Source organism: Thalia democratica, chromosome 3, assembly GCF_965202585.1.
Source record: "Thalia democratica chromosome 3, ktThaDemo2.hap1.1, whole genome shotgun sequence".
Lineage (NCBI taxonomy): Eukaryota > Metazoa > Chordata > Thaliacea > Salpida > Salpidae > Thalia > Thalia democratica.
In genome coordinates, this window is record NC_139167.1 from 81192011 (window position 1) to 81209635 (window position 17625).

Sequence of the window (17625 nt, forward strand, 5' to 3'; positions counted from 1 at the left end):
GTTAATTAGAAATGATTAGTTTAAAAAAAAAAATTAAAGATGCACAAAAAACAGATTTTTTGTGTTGAAAATATCAACTTTTAAGAAAAAACAATAAATTTCATATATTTCTGATGAATCTTCATTGAATACTTATTTTATTAAACTTTTCTGACACCCAAACTCATATAGCTACTTAAAGTTTTAAAACGATGACTCAAGATCTGTAGAAAGAACAGAGTTTTTTAGATTTTGCTCGTACTACAAAATTGTACTACATAGTTTAGCGATAACAAATTTGATTTATTATCTATTATAAATAATTTCCAATTTTGTTTATCTGAAAAAAATCGTCTGACATGCAATAAATTTAGTTCCGTATAATTTGATAATGTTTAAATACAGGGTTGCCAAAAAACTTGGAAACCTGGAATTTGATTAATTTCGAAATAAAAAAACTGGAATTTTAAACAATTTTTTCATGTTAAATAGAAAATGTTTGATTTGACACAAAAAATTTACCATAAAGATAAAAGATCTATGTCATCATCAGAAATTTTATTATTAAAAAACACATTTGAAGTAGCTTCACAGTATCTTTTAAATGTTTTTATATTGTTCAACACAGTTTTTTACTTTAAACTAAAAATAAACCCAAAAATAGGTACTTTTAAATCACTTTATGACGTACCTATCATCAAGCTTTTATACATTTTATCATTATGTTCTATAGCAGGTGTCGGCAGGCTGGAGGTACTCAAGGGCTAAAATTCGAATTTGAAACATGTTTAGAAACCGCAGTTTTAATTTTAGTCAGACATTTTAAAATAGTTAGTTTTAATCAGTTTAATACTTAAGTCTATACATGAATATAGGACTTATTAATAAAGAACTAAATTGTGATTTTTGTCTTAATGAACTCACTATTTGTCTAATTAAGTATAAATTTTATACTTAGTAGTTAAATTACTTAACTATCAACTACTACCACGATACAAACGACCTAGGATTGTAATCTTAAGTATTTTTATCAATTGTTTTATCAATCTTATTATATTACTTAAATATACTCCTTATTGAATGTTTGATAACTTGATAAAACTTAAGTCATTCAAATTAAAAAAAGAAAAAAAAAAAACACTTTTATTATAGAAACTAGGTTTACTTCAACCGTTAAGGTTTAAACTTTTCAAAAAGCTGTTTATTTTTCAAACAGGGCCACATTGTGAGACAGAAAATTTAAGCTAATTAATCTAACTTGGGTACTCTAAAAATAAATTTTATATAGGCTACCTAAAATGAATTATACTAATAAGTATTATTACTATTATAGTGTTTATTTAAGTACAAAACTACTTTGCTAGAAGATTTTAGATTTTTTAAAGTTTGTTAAATTTGTGACTATTATCTAAACTAGCTTTAGATTTGCAATATAAAAGTTTTAAGTTAGACAAATTTTCAAAAAACATAACTAATTTGTTGGGTATTGAAGTATACTAGCTCTTTAAAATTGTTAAACTCTCCTAAAAATTGAGTCCTTTCAACTTTTTAAGTTTAGGCGGTAAAAACAGTAAAGTATTTTGTACAAGGGACTAAATATGGAACAACTCAAAAAATAGAACTTTAAACTTATAACTAAGTTTTTAGTGTGCTAGGCCCGCGGGTCACGTGTTGCCAACCCCTGTTCTATAGCTTGGTTATACACAATACTAATAAAAGAGTGTGTTTAGAAAAGTTTTTTCTTTAATAACCAGTAGTTATTACGGCCATCATCAACATAGTTGAGATGTTTCGCGCCATCAATAATAATTGATGAACTTTACCGCAAGATCAACAATAACAGCATCCAAGAAAATCCTACAACTGGTTTCGTTCTAGATCACAACAGCAGTTTCTCGCGACTATTCCTGCCTGATAAGTCCTACTTAAAAAAAAATCAATGAATTTGTCAATATTTTTATATAAAACGGCTATTAAAAAATCCTTTTCAAAAAAACTACACAAACATTAAGTTTTAGTATAGTCAACGTATACTATATTTTAATATAAAAATAATTTTGTTGAGATTCACTATTTTTTAGTAAATACTGAGTTAAAAAAATTTTAAAAAGAAACAATTTCTACTAATCGGGTTAATAACAGTCGGGTTAGATATAGTTAGGTTAAAGATGATCGGACTAGATCGGGTTAAAAATGATAGGGTTAGTAATGGTCCGGTTAGATATGATTTGGTTAAAAATGAGCAGATTAAATATGATTGGTTAAAAATAATCGGGTTAGAAGTAATCGGATAAGAAGTGATTGGGTTAGATATGATCGGATAAGATATGACTTGGTTAGAAGTGAATGTGTTAGAAGTTATCGCATGTTAGAAAACGATAGTAAGCCATATTTTTGCTAAAAAGTACTGCAGAATAATTTAGTGTGATAACGTAACAAAAAACATGAGATTAAATGTAACTGATTGAATCAGCTTAAAAAATTATGCAAAATGACACGAGTTTTTTTGTGTAAAACTTGCTAAAGTAAGCAAGCAGCTTGCTAATATACAACTACAAACAATCTTTTTTCACTGAAAATTTTTATGACGTCATTAAAGTCTTTAAAATACACATTTACTAAACTTAAACAGATCTATTTACATTTTCTCCTTTTTGAGAGAACATAACTAGTCAAGCGTTTATGTAGTTCGCTTTATTTAGGCTGCTTTTTAGTTCGTCGTTCTTGCTTTAACAGACATGAATTTATAGTAACTAAGCTAGTTACTTCCATAACGATTTTAGATGTTTTAGATTAGGCTGTTTAACCGAGGTTTTTTTTTCGTAGTTAGTAAAGTTTTATTGTATTCGTTATTATAATGTGTTAGTTTATCGTTACTTTCTTTTAACATTTATTATTGTTAAGTACAACTTTGTAATCACATACTCGATTTCAGTTAAACAATAATTTATGGTACTTATATATATATATGTGTCAAATATATACCTGGCCTGCGTTACAAATATAACCAAGAATATTCCCTAATTAGTTTCAAGTTAAATTTTTGGTGTAAAACTTAATTAAAAGTATTCAACTAATGAGTTCTACTAATATGGTTATTTGTTGTTGCTGAAATTAGTTGTTAACAAGTAAACCTTAACTTAAAATTTTAGGTAATAGTTCTGTTTTGTTTTTAAGTTTGTTTCCTTAAACCATAACAACAAAAAAAATCTTAATATTGTTACTTGAAATCTTAAATTAATAAATATAAAAGTTGTAGTTATCAAAACAAAAAGATTTTTTGAGTTAAATCTAAAACAAAACCTTAAATAAGATTTACATTTTACATTTTAGTCAATTATCTTAAAGTTCACAATTAATTTTTGACTAAACTATTTCTGATTTTTATACCAAACTAATTATTTTAACGCTTATAAATATTAGAACAAATAAGTTAAACCAATACTTTATAAATTTTAAATAAGTAAATAAGTAAATTTATTTTTCTACAATACATTGTATCTTTACTCATTTGTAAATATATCAATTTGTATGTTTGTACATTTAAAAACTTATTTTTTTCTACGAAAGTCCTATTGATAAAAATATATAAAACATATTTTAAAATTATAATACTATTAAAATGCTCAAATACATTTTAAATCAGTAAAGTTGATGTTTTTTGTTTGAAAATTAACTTATTATTATTACATTTTTGTAGAACATTTTGAACTGTATAATTTAAGCTTTAAAACCAATAAAATATATATTTTATGAATTTGTAAGATAAATATGAAAACTTTTGTACACTAAATACAAAGTTATATTAAATATGGTGTTTCATAAAGTCCAGTTTTGGTCTTTAACTAAGGTTTTCTTACTTTGTTAATTTTTAATCTAAATTTAGTGAGGAATGAAAAAAAGTTTGTCTAACATTAAATAAACTGTTATTTTTTTCTTTATTTACGCTACGTAAACTAAAAAACTACAAAAGGGTCTATAAATTTTTCTAGGTTTCAAGCATTTATGAAAAATACTTAAGTTTTTTACTTGTTTTTTTATTGTAAAAATAATATTTGTGATTGTCAGTGAGTTACAAATTTCTTAATTTTACTTTGACTAAGTAAGAAAACCGTAATTAAAGACCAAAACTAAAAAAAGATCATAAGAGGCCATTATTTCAATTAATTAACTGAAGAATATTGAAAATAAAATTAGTAAAAAAATATATGCTGTATTGAGATATGCTTTGCAGACTAAAAAAGTTAAAACATCTTGTTTTATATGGGATCTAGCATCGTCAAGTCTAACAACGTCCGATGGGGATCAAATCTTGTGTAGTAAACCTTCTTTAAATTTTTAGTTTTATTATTCGATTAATTTTCTTGCTTTAAGTACAGCTTTATTTAGGCTTATGTCGATATAGTTTTTTTATTATTATTTACTTTAATTAAAAAAGGTAAAACAACAAAAGAACAGTTAAAAAAAAGAACTTAAAAAAACCGCGTTTACTTAAACTAAGTCTAATTACGAGCATAACCTCATTGAATTAGTTTTATAGATAAATTAATTTGAAAAAAATAAATTCACAACTTAAGTACTAGTTTAAGTCGTCAATATAAAATTTTGGATATTGTTTAACCTTTAGTGAAATTCTATAAGAATACTACCAGACGAAATTTATTATTCCTTGGGCTTGTTGTGTTAAAAAACAAGCCTGTTAAGTTGTTATATCTAAAAGTTAAGATTTTTACTAGATTAAGCAAAAGTATGTAAGTTCGCTAAATGTTTGTTTAAATTTCATTATCTAAAAAGGTCTGTGCAAGTTGTAAAACAATTTTTGCAAGTTTTTAAGCTTTAAGTTGAAACTTACCAGCTTTAAAACATTCACAGATTAGTCATCAACTATAAAACGCTAGCGCTAGATTTACAGCATAACATCTAGAGTAGGGTTTACCAAAACTTTTTCAAAAGGCCCCCTTTAAAAGTATTAAAAAGAATATTGCCCCTTTAACAATATTTCACATAAAAAAATTATTAGAAACACCAAACCATTTTTTTTGCTTTTATCATCAACTTTAGAATATCTAGCGTAAGTTTCAAATTATGGCCTGTAGCTCTCCCTTTTACAACTTATGGCCTCCTAAATTTTCCTATAATATAAGCATAACTGCTTCAAAAGTGCAATTAAATCAGCCTAAGACTTTTTTTTGCTCTTCACAATGAACTACAAATTATTTAGTGTAAATTTTAAATCATTAACTCAACAATATAACTATAACAATACAGTAGATTGCAACAATACAACTATCACATCACAGTAGATCGCAACAATACAACTATAACATCACAGTAGATCGCAACAATACAACTATAACATCACAGTAGATCGCAACAATACAACTATAACATCACAGTAGATAGCAACAATACAACTATCACATCACAGTAGATAGAAACAATACAACTATCACATCACAGTAGATAGCAACAATACAACTATAACATTACAGTAGATCGCAACAATACAACTATAACATCACAGTAGATCGCAACAATACAACTATAACATCACAGTAGATCGCAACAATACAACTATAACATCACAGTAGATAGCAACAATACAACTATCACATCACAGTAGATAGAAACAATACAACTATCACATCACAGTAGATAGCAACAATACAACTATAACATTACAGTAGATCGCAACAATACAACTATCACATCACAGTAGATCGCAACAATACAACTATAACATCACAGTAGATCGCAACAATACAACTATAACATCACAGTAGATCGCAACAATACAACTATAACATCACAGTAGATCGCAACAATACAACTATCACATCACAGTAGATCGCAACAATACAACTATAACATCACAGTAGATCGCAACAATACAACTATAACATCACAGTAGATCGCAACAATACAACTATAACATCATAGTAGATCGCAACAATACAACTATAACATTACAGTAGATAGCAACAATACAACTATAACATTACAGTAGATCGTAACAATACAACTATCACATCACAGTAGATTTAAACGATACAACTATCACTTCACAGTAGATAACAACAATACAACTATAACATTACAGTAGATAGCAACAATACAACTATAACATTACAGTAGATCGTAACAATACAACTATCACATCACAGTAGAATTAAACGATACAACTATCACTTCACAGTAGATAACAACAATACAACTATAACATTACAGTAGATAACAACAATACAACTATCACATTACAGTAGATCGCAACAATAAAACTATCACATCACAGTAGATAGCAACAATACAACTATCACTTCACAGTAGATAACAACAATACAACTAAAACATTACAGTAGATAACAACAATACAACTATCACATTACAGTAGATAGAAACAATAAAACTATCACATCACAGTAGATCGTAACAATACAACTATTACATCACACTAGATAGCAACAATACAACTATAACATTACAGTAGATCGCAACAATACAACTATAACATCACAGTAGATCGCAGCAATACAACTATCACATCACAGTAGATAGCAACAATACAACTATCACATCACAGTAGATCGCAACAATACAACTATCACATTACAGTAGATAGCAACAATACAACTATAACATTACAGTAGATCGCAAAAATACAACTATAACATTACAGTAGATAGCAACAATACAACTATAACATTACAGTAGATTGCAACAATACAACTATCACATCACAGTAGATCGCAACAATACAACTATAACATTACAGTAGATCGCAACAATACAACTATAACATAACAGTAGATCGCAACAATACAGCTATGACATCACAGTAGATCGCAACAATACAACTATAACATCACAGTAGATCGCAACTATACAACTATCACATTACAGTAGATCGCAACAATACAACTATAACATCACAGTAGATCGCAACAATACAACTATATTATCACAGTAGATCGCAACAATACAACTATAACATCACAGTAGATAGCAACAATACAACTATAACATCACAGTAGATTTAAACGATACAACTATCACTTCACAGTAGATAACAACAATACAACTATAACATTACAGTAGATAGAAACAATACAACTATAACATTACAGTAGATCGCAACAATACAACTATTACATCACAGTAGATCGCAACAATACAGCTATAACATCACAGTAGATCGCAACAATGCAACTATCACATCACAGTAGATAGCAACTATCACATCACAGTAGATCGCAACAATACAACTATAATATCACAGTAGATCGCAACAATAACACTATAACATTAAAGTAGATCGCAACAATACAATTATAACATTACGGTAGATCGCAACAATACAACTATAACATTACAGTAGACCGCAACAATACAACTATCACATCACAGTAGATCGCAACAATACAACTATCACATCACAGTAGATCGCAACAATACAACTATAACATTACAGTAGACCGCAACACTCAGATATCAAATCACAGGTGTTTTATAATTTAAATTAACTTTTGAAGCAACTTTATAAAAAACGTAGCATTAGTTTAAAACTTAACAAACATTTTTACAATCTCCAAATTAAAAGTTGAAGTAATTTGAATTTTTTGCACAATAAAAAAAAAGAAGCTAAACTAGTGTTTAACAAATCTTAGCTTTTAACATAACAAAAGAACTTTACTTATAAATAATATTGATTAGTTATAATTTTAAAACTATTCAAAAAAAAAAAAACGAGTTTTTTTTATGTGGTATTAAACATGTTACAAAATCGGTTTAAACATAACCCTAAAATTTGAAAATTTTTCAAAAATACGCATATAAAAACTATTAGTCTACAAGTATATAAAACTTAAATCTGTAAAACTATGAAGTATACAACAATCACATTACAGTTGTCTGCAACAATATGGAGCTACAATTACAATTATCACTATATTTTTGTTTAATTATTTAAAAAATCAACCTTTGACGCAACTCTTTAAAAAACTCAGTAATTTTTCGAGTTGTCTTACGTATACAAAAATGTTTTTCCAAAATATCTAGTTAAATTTGAAGTAACCGTTTTAAAGCTGTTATTCTATGTGGCATTTTCCAATAGCCTTATCTACGTATTTGTATCGTTACGATCTACTGTGATGCGATAGTTATATGTTAGCGGTCTACTGCAATATGATAGTTATATTGTTGAGATCTACTGAGATTATGATAATTGTACCGTTAAGATCTACTGTAATGTTAAAGTTGTAATGTTGCATTTTACTGTAATGTTATAGTTATATTGTTGCAATCTACTGTGATGTGATAGTTGTATTGTTGTATCTACATTGAGGTGATAGTTGTATTACTGTATCTACAAAAACTTGGTAGTTGTACTGTTTCGATCTACTGTGGCGTGATAATTGTATTGTTGCGATCTACTGTGATGTAACAGTTATATTATTGCAATCGACTGTGATGTAAAAGTTTAATGCTACGGTTGAAAATAAAAAACAAATTATAAAAGTTATTATAAAAATGATTATAATGAAAAACAAAAAGTTACCGACAGAACGTAAGGGTTAGGGAAACACTATTCGAGTTAATAACGGTCAGGTTAGATATAATCAGGTTGAAAATATCGAACTAGATCGGGTTAAAAATGATTGGGTTAGAAGTGATCGGGTTAGAAGTAATCGGGTAAGAAGTGGTCGGGATAGAAATGATCAGGTTAGATATGATCAGATTAGAAATGATCGAGTTAGAAATGATCTGGTTAGATATGATCGGTTTCAAAACAATCGGGTTAGAAATGATCGGATTAGAAATGATAGGGTAGATATTATCCGATCTAAGGTGATAGGGTTAGAAATGATCGGGTTAAATAATATTTGTTTAGAAAAGATCGGGTTTGAAATGATCGGATTGGTTATTATTGGTTAAGGATGATCGGGTTAGAAATGAACTGGTTAGATCTGATCGGGTTAGAAATGATGGGGTTCAAAATAATCAGATTAAATGTGATCGTGTTAGAAATCATTTACAATAAAATAATCGCATTAGATATGATTGAATCAGAAGTGTACGGGTTAGAAGTAATTGGGTTAGATATGATCTGGTTAGAAATGATTGGTTAGAAGTGATCGGGTTAGCAATAATCGGGTTAAAAATGATCGGGTTAGAAATCATCGGTTTAGAAATAATCCGTTTAGATATGATCGGATTAGAAGTCATCGGGTCAGTAGTGATCGGGTTAAAAAAGATTAGGTTAGAAATGATAATTAACTATTCTTTGTCGAAAAAGCTCTGCAGAGTATCTTGGTTTGAAAACTTTACTGAAAACATAAGATTATATAAAACTGATAAAAATCAGCTTTAAAAATTATTTTGAAAATTACTTTAAATTTATTTGTTAGGAACTTAATTTTTTAAGAAAGCAGCTTGGTTTTATACAACTATACGCAACTATTTTTCGCTTGAAAACTTTATGACGTCACTAAAGTCTTTAAACACGCGTTTGCTTTAAACAGTTAGTAATGCTATTTGCATTTTCTCCTTTTCGAGAGAACATACTTATTCAAGCGTTTATGTAATATTTTCAAAAACGCGTGCTTTGCTTTATTTAGGCAAATTTTTAGTTTGTCGTTTTAGCTTTCACAGCCATGAATTTATAGTCACTAAACTAGTTACTTGTGTAACGATGTTGGATGTTTTAAGTTAAGCTGTTGAGCAGAGGTATTTTATTTTTCGGATATTAATTTTTACTGTATTTGTTATTATTATAAGTAAGTATGTTGTTACTTTATGTTCACATTTATTACAGTAAAATACACTTTTCTAATCACAGACTCGATTTCATTTAAGTATACGTTAATATAACACACAATATACCTCTTCGATTAAATAACGAAATCAGTTTAAGGAGTAACTGATGACTATGAATTTTATTAAAAGTGTCAGTTATATACCAGGCCCTTGTTACATATATAATCAAGCATTTTTCACAGCTAGTTTCATAGTAAGCCGGACTTCCGGTATCTCTCTCGTTAGTGAAATCGTGACACTGGTATTGGAGCACATACCTACATTAACATTTTTACGATAAGTAGTGGTGATCCAAAATTAGTTTAGAATTTTTTTAAAACTTAAGTTAAGAACATAAATAATGTCCACTAGTCATTATTAATGTAATTTATTATAGGCCTAGTAGAATCAAACTTTCTAGGGACTGGAATGAGTTTGAAAAAAACAAGTATAAAAATTAACTTCCAGCTTTCTCTTGTATAGAATCCCCGAACCAGTAGTCTACAGAAACCTAAATTGTAAATACAATCAGATCAATATCTTGGAAAGAACGTCATTTAGTTGGTTAAAGTCAATTCGAGATAACGACCTATTTACCAGCTTGCACAATAGGAAGTGTGTATCGCTAGCTCAATAAATATGGTATAAAAGAGACGTTACGGTCTACATAGCAGATAGTACAAATCACCAACAGTGTGAAGTTAGGCGCCTCGAAGTAATTAAGTAAGACCACAAAAATCCGATAAAGATTATAATAGCCTGTAACAAAATCATAGAGTTTAATTGAATTGTTAAGAACTGAAGTTAGCAAAATACAAAGTAGGCGCGATATATTCGAGAAAACGCAGTACGAGAAAATGGTGTGGTTTTATCATCAAATTTTAGCGATGGACAGTATTAAAACGTATTAAAAGTAACCTTTAGAGCAGGGGTCGGCAGGCAGTTGGTGCTCGCGGGCCAAATTTCAAGTTTCTAAAATCTTCGCGGGCCGCAGTTTTAGTTTTAGTGATACTATCAAAAAACATCTTTTTTTTCAGTTTATTGTTTTTTAATACTTTTAGCTACATATAAAATACCTATTTAAACTATACATATCTAATGGAATAAAATTTTCTAAAACTAATATACTCAAGACTTGATAACTATGTACTATCTTTAAAAGTTAATAAGGTTAACTTAGTATATTTTATTCTTTTACTTACAACCTACAACTCTATAAAAACAAAGCTTAAAAACCATTTAGAAGTCATTTTTATATGTTTTTTATATTGCGAACAACTTTTTTATATTTAAAAAAAATTTAACTGTTGAAAATAGTTTTTGTATTTTAAATAACTTGCACTTTAAAAAAAGAAGTAACTATTTAACTAAATAAATTTAATACCTATATGTTATGTTGAAAAGTATAAGAATTTCTTACATAATTAATGCTTGAATACTTTAATTAAATACCTTATTAATAATAATTAGTGTTTTACATGGTTCCCACTTTTAAAGCAAAAATGGCTGAATTACATAAAACCAGCATAAGTTTATTAAGAGTTAAAAAAGCCAAAAACTTGCTTTGAAAAAACAAAAGCTTTAATACTTAACAAAGTATCATCATAAAAAGTTTCACACGTTCACCTAAGTTTTCTAAAATCTCTTTAATTGGTTTAACTGAGTGTGAGTTTTTCAACTAGTTTGTTTGTTTGGCAGCCCTGTTTTAAATAAAACTCACAAAGTATAAAAGATAATTGTAGCAATTATTTATTGCTTTATTTGTTTTGATAATATTGCTTATAAAAAAGAGTATATTAGAAATATAAGAAATTTTATAAAAATGAAAAAACGTTAATTTGGAGTTGTTGCGAGTAAAGAAAAAAAAAAACAAATCGCTTAAGTCACTTTTAACAGAGCACACTATTATCTTCAGCAACTGAAAACTTATCAGAAAAATTTGTCAAGGTAAGTTATAAAGAAGCAAAAGTAAATAATCCAAAGGAGACTTCGTTTAGATTTGAAAACTTTTTTAAAGAACTTGTGTTGGTGGTAGTAAAAGTTTTGTTTTAATTCTTCAGTGACAACAAAAAGTCGCTTTTAGGCAATTTCTGATATTTCAAATTCAAACAAATCAAATTAGGACTTTATCGATCTATTAAGATGAAAGCAACAACAAATGCTGCTCATCTGAAAATTTTTATTTAAGGAATTTTTACCAACTTAAGTATTATTCAAAAATGTGGTTTAAAAATGAGCATCTCTGTACATTGATGTGCGTAGAAATAAATTTAAAACACACAGAAAACATATAAAAAAGTTATGTCAAACAAAAATATTTGTGCTATTTTTAACTCTTAGAAAGAATGTAAACAGCTTCAGTGCTGCCAAAGGTTTTTAAAAAGCTTTTTACATGTTTTCTAAATTTATTCCATGTTTTTAGAAGTGCAAGTTTTGTAGTCTATTTTTAGTATAAAATTAAATTCGAAGTAAAAATTGTCTAAAATAGTATTGCAGATTAAACAGATACTGTTAGGCGACTTAAAATGTGTTTTTTATTAAATAAAATTGTTGAGAACAAAAAACGTTTTATATGATGGATCTTTTGTGTAAAGTCGAAGTTTCATTACTTTACATGTAAAAATTGTTTAAAACTGAAAGTTTTTTTCGAAAATTCTCAAGCTCCAGATTTTTAGCCTAAATTGTCAAACTTGAAGTTTTTTCAAAATTCAAGGTTTTTTGGCAACAATTATTGTTCACATTTATATGTAAAAATTAGTGAAAATTATTTTTCCAATTATAGCAGCAGCAAGACTTAAAACTTAACATATATCATAATTAAAACCAAAGCTGTGAATTGAACGAAACATACATCATAAGTTTATTTTGCCACTCTTCAAAGCAAAAAATCCTGCCTGACTAATCAAAATACTATCGTTACATTTTAGAATTAATAAAAACAGTATAAGTCAAAAACTGAAAAATGGGTAAACTTGCCTGATATTAGAAATGTTTATAAACTAGCCTGACTTAGTCTGAGTGTGTGACAATGTTAAGTTGTTTATTTGCTTAAATTTAAACAATTTTGATTAATAATACACAAGCTCAAAAAATTTATCATCCCTAAATCTAGTTTGTAGTTAGGTATTTCCAAAAAAGATCACCTGTGTATATAAGTGTGCAATGAAATGCAAAGAAATTAACTTAAATTGCCGAAAAGTTTTGTTTGTAAAATTAAAACTTATACTGAACAAAAGCTAATTTAGTTATGTCATATTAACTGTTTTAAATGTGTCGATACACTCTTAGTCATTGTATGTAAAACTATTACAATCGCAAATTATGCTTAAGGTCAACTTAATCTAACTTAAATAATGTTTTAAAAGTGGTCTAAGAATGAACATTTTGTACATTGGTGTGCATAGGAATTAATTTAAAGTGCACAGAAAACTTATACAATATTTAAAATGTGTTCAAATCTAAATAAAACAAACCATATTATGTTACTTTTAATGATTTTGTGTACACTCAAGTGTAGTGATAAAATATCTTAGGTGTAAGTTACATACTAAACAAAATATATAAACTGAAAAAAATTACATTTTTGTTAATTATGCTGCATTACTTTTGTATACAAGGGAAAACATTTGCATTTTGTTCATTTATTTAATATGTGTTATATAAATAACTTTTAATCACTTTTAAGACTGTTTTTTTTAGACTATAATTTGTTATTGTAAGAAGAAAGTTATTATAAAGCTGAGAAAAAACACAGCTCGAAAGCTAATCTATCTTTTTTACATATTTAACCCAAAGCAGTGAAGCCTTTTAATAGTTTCAAAATGTTATACAAGGACTTCAAAAGAAACTAATAAAATTCAAATAAACTGCAACATTTTTACCATAAAAATTAAATTTAGAATATATTTTTGCTCAGCGGGCCACATTTACATGCTCGCGGGCCGCAGAAATTTTTTTCACGGGCCGCATTCCATTCAAAAAAAAATCGTGCTCGTGGGCCACAGATTTACCCTTCAAGGGCCGCAATTGGCCCGCGAGCCGCAGTTTGCCGACCCCTGCTTTAGAGAGCTAAAAATTACACAATGAGTCTTACCCTAGATCTTGTCTAAACAATCTCGAACATTGAAGCTGTAATTAAAATTTTTGATTACTTCTGTAGGTTTAACTATAACAATGAGTCTTACCCTAGATCTTGTCTAAACAATCTCGAACATTGAAGCTGTAATTAAAATTTTTGATTACTTCTGTAGGTTTAACTATAACAATGAGCTTACCCAATGAAAACTATTTAATTTCGTATTATTTATTATACTACCTTCAAAAGATATGTGAAGGTTTTTTAGTTTAACTAGTGTTGAACACAGAAATTTTGATAAATTATTCTTACGTAACACATACAAGAATTCATGATAAACTTAGGCGACCAGTGCAATTAAAACCTATCAAGGGGAAAAATTTGACAAAATTAAAATAATTTAGCTTAGGAAATTTGCAAAAAAAGGCAAAGAATACGTGGATAAGAAGCCAATTTAGCCGCTAAGACTGCCGAACAAAAGCACGCTGTTTTTATACCGAGTTATGACGTCAAAAATATTTGGCAAACAAATCAAAGTCGAAAACAATAAAAAAAAAACAAAGTTCGTGAACGAAGTAGCGAGCAAAATACCGCATAGCAAAAAACATCTACAAGCACAGAACTTCATGTGATGGACAACAGTCCTTGTTTGAGTGATAACACAGAAGTTTCAAGAGTAATTGTCTCACAAAGAAACGAGCATAACGCTTCCTGGTAGTGCTCTTTTGCTCTGTTAAAAGAGCTCTCATCCTTGGATATTGTCGTGAACCTTTTGTTGAAAAATTTTTGTCGATGGATTTAGATGGTTGGTTGACAACATATCGAGGGTGGTTTTATTGAACATTGACATATGTTGCTTGGAAATTTGGTTCTTTGTATGGTGCATAAGTGTAATTGAGAAAGTCTACATCTAAAAAATTCCTTCTTATCACAAGTCTTTAATTATTTTTGACTCAAATATAATGAGCACCTTTCCGAGTCTTTTTGAAAGTCGCTCTAGAATTAGATCTGACTTACTTACCACGATCGCTGAGCCATCTCTGTAAATTCCAAACTTGTTCTGCTTTAAGATATTTTCCTTCTGAACTTCATGCAGTGTGAGCAACCCTTCTAGTTTACATATTTCTGCACCATGAAAACTTACCTGTGGTAAATCAAAACCAATACCCATATCCTTCTTTGACCACGCACAATTATTACAAATAAGGAGTGATTTGCAGCAATGAACTATTGTGTCAATATTTTCCTTATTAAGTGCTTTTAGCAGCGTATTTCTAGTAAACAGCTGTACCTAACATTTGTTCAATTCTAGTTTGCCTAAAGTCAAGAAAGCTGGACATATAGGAAATCATATAAAAATTATAGATTATAAAATAAAGTTTAGTTACATGTAAGTAAACATTTTTCTTATCTTAGTTTACTTTTAGGCTAAAAATATATTATGCTTAATCAAAACGGTTACTGTTAAAAAAATTGTTTTAAAATTATCGATCTATTTACTAATATTTTTAGATAAAAACAATTAGTCAGATAAAACATTATTAATTTAAATCTTAAAAAGTTTCTTCTTTTACTTTCGTAAAGTTTTAGACTTTAAATGTTTAGCTCAATGTTTAGACTAAATTAGATTCTGTTTGATAGAAAAAACAAACTTTATCAGAAATTTTTGTTGAAATAAATTCTTACAGTTAAAATTAACATACTTGAACATAAAGTTTTAACAAAAATTTAAAAAAAAAGAGAAATGTTTACCTGTTTTTGTGATATTTGTGGTAGTATTTAGTTTTAAAATTGAAATTCTTACTTATCATTTATGTTAGATAAAGAAATAAAATTTGATTTAATATCGCGTCTTATATTGTTTTACCTGTTATAAATTTAGTTTTGAAGTCTTTAAATAAGTTCACTTGATAGAAAAAATTCCTAGTTTCATAACTAGTTCTCGCGACTCTACCTGACGAATCCTAATTAGGACGAAACCTGTGGTAGGTTGTCTCGGATGCTGTAGTTGTTGATCGACCGGTAGAATTCAGTATTTATTAGTTTATAAAGGTAACAACCGTAATAATCCGAATAAACTATTGTGCTAAACGAAGTTTATCAAATTATTTTATAAAACTTTTTATTTTACTTTTATTACATTGTATAAAAGAAAAAAAGTTTTTTTAACTTTTGCTAATTGAAGAAAATAGTTTAATGATAAAGATTATATAGCTTTTTATAAAAGCTTATTGTGACAAATAAAAAGTATAAACGTTTGTACACACATTAAGAAAAGTTGCTTTAAATTAAACTTTAAAACTGTAGCTGCTTAATTGCGTAGGTTTTAAGCAGGAAGTGAAGATCAAAGTTTAATTAATCAAAATATTTTTAAATGTAAAATCTTATTAATAGTGATTTGTATCAAGCAGAACAGCAAGTGTTGTTCTATGCATTTAGTTTTATTTCCACACTTATTTTTTCAGTAGATTGTTTAAAAAAAAATCATGTTTTAAATGTTTTACAAGAGTTTGAAAGTATTTAAATAAAAGGATCGACATAATACTTATGTTAGCAGTAAGTATAAGCTAGAGTAAATTTTTTTTTTTTTAACACAAGCAGCTTATACAACAAATTTTGATTAAAATTTTTATCTAACTAATTTATCTAACTAGCTTAATGAATATTATTTTAAACCACCTGCACTTTTTCTCAGATATATATTTTTAAAGATATTAAAATTAAATTAAATTAAATCAATTTGATTAGTGCATTTCAATACAAAACACTTTGTAAACTAATAAGTTTGTTGTTTTTAGGTTGATATATGAAAAAAGACATAATTTTTAACGTTTAAAACAGTTTGATTACTATTAAATTATTAGAGTTTTTAAACGATCTCGAAAATTGTTATTTGTCAAAAGTTAGTCTATCTAAGAAGCACTGAATTCTGTTACTTTTTGATTAAATATCTTAAAAAGCATGATAAGTTATTTACATCATGACATTTCTCTTAATAGCATTAGCAACTGATCAAGTTTAATCTGCATACAGCTTAAATAATGAATTTTCAGAAATGGTTAGAAAGATAATTTCGTTCGGAGTAGTCATACTTGCTCAGTTCATATACAAAATACACCATCCCGTGCCATGTGACTGTGAGGATTATTTGGTTTCACAAATATTTACTGATACTCTTCACACGTTTGCATTATTAGTAAGTTTTACAATTATAGAATATTTATTTAGCACGGCTTATAGAAAATTAAAAGAATTAAAAACTCAGAAATTTTGATTTTTTTTTACTGACAATGGGGTCTAGTAGGGTACATTTGTCGTTTAATAAATTTTATATTAATTTTTATATTAATATATTCATCTTGTTTTTTAAAAACTTGAAAAAATAAAGAAGATTGAAAAAAATTCTTATTAAATCTATTATTTAGATAAAAAAATAATTTTTTATTTAATTAAATTTTTTTTATTAAAATGGCTGGATAGTTAAAACGGTTTTGAAATCATTAAAGTTTAACTTTTGATAAGCCTTTTAATCAAAAAATTAGCTTAATTATAACTTATAACTCATTTCAAATGTTTTATTTAAATTCTTATCTACTACGCATAAAATATAACAAACAAGCGTTAAAAATAAAATGACCTATAACAAGTTTGCAGTATAAATAGTTTTTTAGCTCAGGTTTATATTAGAAAATTATTTTTATCAATACTATTTAGGTAAAAACGATAAATAAATAGTAATCGACTGAATAAAAATAAATTAATTTATTACCAGTAATTTA